The sequence below is a fragment of the Rutidosis leptorrhynchoides genome, chromosome 10 (assembly GCF_046630445.1).
Source record: "Rutidosis leptorrhynchoides isolate AG116_Rl617_1_P2 chromosome 10, CSIRO_AGI_Rlap_v1, whole genome shotgun sequence".
Lineage (NCBI taxonomy): Eukaryota > Viridiplantae > Streptophyta > Magnoliopsida > Asterales > Asteraceae > Rutidosis > Rutidosis leptorrhynchoides.
The window spans coordinates 47819262-47825261 of record NC_092342.1 but is presented as its reverse complement, the minus strand read 5'-3'; positions in this window follow the sequence as shown (position 1 = coordinate 47825261).

The following is a 6000-nucleotide window of genomic DNA, read 5'->3' as shown; positions in this document are numbered from 1 at the left end:
TTGGATTTGGAAATATAGAAATCAAAAGGTCTTCAACAACAAGTGTGTCAGTATTCCAAATGTCTTCAATGAGATTCAAGTAATATCTTATGATTGGATTTTGAGAAGATGCAAGAATGCTAATTTTGAGTGGTTAAATTGGATTTCTAACCCAAGGGATTGTGGCTAGCGTGTTGCTCACTCCGCAACGTGAGGGATGCTTCCCTTGTTTCTTCTTTATGTGTATGTCTTTGTAACCAACATAGAGTTTGTGTTCGGGATCATGTAATTATGTAATTGTGGTGTTTTAATGAAAGTTTGCTTTTCAAAAAAATAAATATATATATATATATATATATATATATATATATATATATATATATATATATATATATATATATATATATATATATATATATATATATATATATAATATTTGATTTAATTTATCTATATTTATATGTTGTAAAAGTCACAACCGCGTACCATATTTTTGCATATATTCTTCTCAATTCAACTTATCCAAGGTAAAATCATCTCCAACTTTACCAACGTTACATATATTGTGAATTTTATGTATGATTTTTTTCTATGATTTGTTCTTGTTTAAGTTAGATGTTTTCGTTGCAACACAACATTTGACTTTGTTTATCAATTATTATGACTTTCTTATACTTCATAATTAAGATTAAGATTAAGATGTATGTCAATTTAGCAGAAACACTACACATATTTCATCTATAAAGTTTTAATTTAGTTTAACCAAAACCGATTCATGTAAGTCGATTTCTTATTTGGTTGAATTGGTTTAGTTTTATCCAATCTGATTCAGTTAATTGGTTTCTAAAAATATTTTTCAAAATTGAATAAACCACATAAAACGTAAAACGACTAACACCCTTGATGGAAATACAGTTATTCTAAGACTAAGGATATCATTTAGAGTGATAATTAAGTGTGATAAACAGGTTGTGATTAATTGGGCAAATGGTTCAAAAAGGTAACATAAGTTATCAAATTTGACAATCAAGGTAACTCTCAAATCGTGTAAGCCCGAAAAGGATTTCAATTTAATTTTTGCGCAAGAAAAGGATTACGTGTTTAAAAATTTTAAAATTGAGGTAATATCAAAATCTAAAATCGCGAATTACTTCAAATTGAAACTTGGAACATATTCGTAGTGCTTCAATTAGCATTTGTTGTGAAGCAAGTTGATCCAAAATATCACGAAAAACAACGAACCAAGATGAACAAGTCATTTGAACAAGTCGACTTGTTCATCTCGATTTGTTGTATTTCGTGATGTTTTGGATCAACTTGCTTCACAACAAATGCTAATCGAAGCACTACGAATCTGTTCCAAGTCTCAATTTGAAGTAATTCGCGATTTTAGATTTTGATATTACCTCGAACTTAAAATTTTTACACACGCAATCCTTTTCTTGCTCAAAAATTAAATTGCAATCCTTTTCGAGCTTGTGCAAATTGGAGGTTACCTTGATTGTCAAATTGGGTAACTTATGTTACTTTTTCGGACCATTTGCCCTGATTAATTCTATGATTGTATGCGATTTTGTCAAGAGTAATGATTTTCATCACCACTTCTTTTTGTGTTTTGTGATGACTAATGAGCAAATTGTCATAAAAGAGAACATTAAAACTAAAATTTTCTGATTGAGAAATTACTGATTTCTCCTTCGTTCATAAGTTTCCGGATCTAAATTTGAAGCATAAAATGGTTTGCATTTGAAAAAAATAAAAAATAAAAAGGTAATATTCGTTCACATGTGCTTTCATATAGGCATCATCTCACCAACTCTGATGAAGTGTCGCCACGTAATCATCTTCACCGATGAGTGATCGCTGAAAAATTAGATTTTTGCTGAGAAAATTCGTCGCAAAATTATTTTGTGGGAAAAATGGATGATGTGGGACCGAAAAATTGGAAGACACGGCGCCACCTCATAATATTTGATGATGTTGCATCTATGTGAACACATATGAAACGAATATCACCTTTATTGAACTTTTTTTTTGAGTTAATTACAATGATGGTCCATGTGGTCTTGTTTAAATTACGTCGCTAGTCCCTAACTCTTAAAAAGTATGTGCTTCGTCCCTGTGGTTTTAAGTCCAAATGGCGGTGGTCCCTGTGGTCTTGGTTAAATTACGTCGCTAGTCCCTAACTCTTGAAATCTATATGCTTCGTCCCTGTGGTTTTAAGTCCAAACGGCGATGGTCCATGTGGTCTTGCAGGAAATGTGCTTTTTATTTCTTTTAATTTATCTTCGCAAAAATCGAAGACCTAGTAATCTAGTATTAGTAAATATGCCCTAGATACGGAGTAATAAAAAAGGGTTAACTGCATTATAATGTATCTAACTAAGGTCTGACTATCACAGTAGGTAGCGAACTACGTTTCAATTGTAATTGATGAACTTGTTATCCATTGTTGTATGTAATTTAATTTCTTACTTATACTGAAGTGTCATCTATATAAGGTGCCACGGCTCCAAAATACATACAATAGCAATTAATATAAAATATATCACACATAATGGAAGGCCGAATAGTTCAATAAACATTATGAAAGTTGGACCTTAGTTTGATGCATTGTGAAGCACCTAATAAGTAAGTCTAATACAAATGAAAAGAGATTTTTTTATCCAAATTTTTGTAGAACTAAAGACCTGAAGTACTAAAAAGCTCTTTCCATTCGAAACATGAATATTCTATCTGTTTACACTGAAGTGTGTTATACTTTTGTAGATTATTTGTTTGATTATGAATGTTATATTATGTGTATTACATGTGTCTTTGGGTTACTCTGTACCATCTGACCAACCTGACCATTAAGAAGCCTTTTACCAAGCCACTATCTTGTGTTCTACAAGATACAATTCAAGTTATCACATTAGTCACTATTAATAATCCCAAGCAGTTTCAATTGATGTAACAAGAGAATATTTTCTAATCCAGGGAGTATAATTTAACTTCGTTCTAATCCAAGGACCATCGCCATTTGAACTTAAAACCACAGGGACGAAACATATAATTTTTAAGAGTTAGGGACTAGTGACGTAATTTAATCAAGACCACAGGGACCACCTCCGTTTGGACTTAAAACCACAGGGACGAAGCATATAATTTTTAAGAGTTAGGGACAAGAGACGTAATTTAACCAAGATCACAGGAACCATCGATGTAATTAACTCTTTTTTTTTTCAAATCAGACTTTTTTTCACCAAATTCAAATTAGAACCTCTATGGATAAAAAGAAATCGATACATTTTTTATTTAGAAATTTTAACTTTTATATTATTTTGTTTACTACTTTTCCATCATATTGTGCTGTACAATATAAATCATGGTTAGAGGTCTACAAAAATAATAATTTACACAACACATTTTTCATTACGCAGTATTATTTTATATTATTATAAATATAAATATAAAATATAAAATATGAATGAATGTGAATGATGACAAATAAGATAAGATTAGAGGTTCAAAACAAAGATAAAGAAATAGAACGTACGTCACAACATTTACAAAGTTCATACGAGTATTAGTTAACTGGGTTTAAGGTACCAATAAATATATTCTTTATTTTTCGGACTAATGTAAGTTCATTTACTTAAAAAAATATTACTGTAGGCTATATATTTTAAGAGAATGTGTTAATATAAACTAATATAACTTGTTAACCTACAAGTTCATCACTTCAACAACTTCATGGAGAGTGCCGCCGTGCTCTCAAACGCCGCCAAGTTCGCTGGCCGTAGTCACCCCATTAACGACGAGTCCTCTCTCCTGGTCAAAGACAACCATCTCCACTTCATTTTCTTTTATCCCTCCCAACAACAAATTTAATCAGTTTTGTTTGTTAACTTATCGCATTTCTTGTAAGTATAAAATTGGGACGCACACAACAATTGTTGTGCGTGTTGATATGGTTGTAACTGTGTATTTTATCACAATTTATACTTACTTGTAACTTATTGATGATAATCTTATCGTTGTAAATAAAATAATACACAGTTTAAACGTCGTAATTCTTGTTGATTTAGCAGTTTATTTTATTTATTTATTTTTCTTTTTGAAAATCGATTTATGTATCTGTAATATGAACACGCACACGACACACATACATAAACATATTCTATCCAAATTTTGTTTGTTAATTTTTGACATAAACATATTCTATCCAAATTTTGTTTGTTAATTTTTGAAATTTGACAGCAAATTCGAAATCAATTACGTATTAATTTGAGTAATATTTGTGAGCTTGTATTCAAGGGATTTGAACATAAGCAGGTTAATGAAGATGAAGATGAAGATGATCGGTTTAACAGGTAGGAGCAGGTTACATTTTGTATACATTGATACATTTTTTGAAAATATGTGACATATATTCATATTTTATGGGGTATATAGCCTACGTTGAAACAAAACAATATATATATATATATATATATATATATATATATATATATATATATATATATATATATATATATATATATATATATATATATATATATATATATATATATATATATATATATATATAACTATTAAAGTAGCTTAAACCCTAATTAATTTTGTGTTTGTAAGATATCCTTAAGGTTATGGTGATAAAAACAAATTTAGTGGTTCGGTTTACGCTTTTGTATCTAAGTCGCTTTCTCATGTGATTTCAAGTTATTTTATTTTCTAAAAAAATCGCTTTCTCATGTGTAAAATTGAAATAATATATATATATATATATATATATATATATATATATATATATATATATATATATATATATAGAGGGGCATTTAAATGAGAACATTCTCATATTTAAGTTTGGTGAGAATACTTTTGGACCATTGATCTATTGAATTTATATATTAAGATTTAAAACTAAATTTAAATTAAATGAAACCTGGAAAGGGTGCCATGGTAATATCAACTACCCTCATATAAACTGGTTAAATATATACGGAGTAACTGTCAACCCATGTTTATCTTCCCTAATTTTTTGTTATTTCTTTTAATTAATGCTTCTATTGTATTATACTCTACTGTGAATACTCTATTGCATTTGTTACTGACTGCACCCGTCAATAACCGAAATACAACAAGACATGGGCTGAATCGCCACCTATAATTGATGTCTTGATGTTGATTAACGCTCTTATTAGCATCCAGTTGATTAACATTTTCGTATCCAGTTGATTAACGCTGTCGCATCCAGTTGATTAACATTTTCGCATCCCGTTGATTAACGTCGTCGCATCCCGTTGATTATTGTTGTTGCATATCCGTTTATTAGCATTGCCGTGTGTCCGTTGATTATCGTTTAGCATCCCAGTTCATTAACATTGTCACATCCCTTCGAGCAACGATTTTCGCATTAAATTGATTAACGTTGCTGCATCTATTTATCAAGATTGTTGTGTTCCCATTGTATTAACATTGTGTTCCCATAATGGTTATCTTTTAGCATCCATATTGATTAACATTATCGATTTAAATATAGTAGGTTATGTATGTATATGGATTTTAAAATCTAAAGTTTGTGTTGCTGATACAAATATAAATAAGTGTTGGAGAATTAAACATCGAACACTTGTACAATGCATCCTCGTTTTTGTTTCCATCAGTAGGTAGGCATGCGTAATCATTTGCATCCTTTATAAATGTTTCAGTTGATGCAAACTTAAGTTCTTAAAATAAGCAGGAGCTAGTAATTGATATTTAGTTATAGAGAACCAAATATTAGATCGAGAGATATTTCTTGTTTGATTCATATACCTGCCGAGAAGAGAGTTTGAAATGATGGTTTAAATTGTAAATTCGATTGGTAAAATTAATATGTATGCCTGTTCTCATTGTTATATATTTGTGAGAACATTCTCATGGGATCATTACTATATATATATATATATATATATATATATATATATATATATATATATATATATATATATATATATATATATAGGGTGAGGATCCAGAGAGAACCAGAGGTGG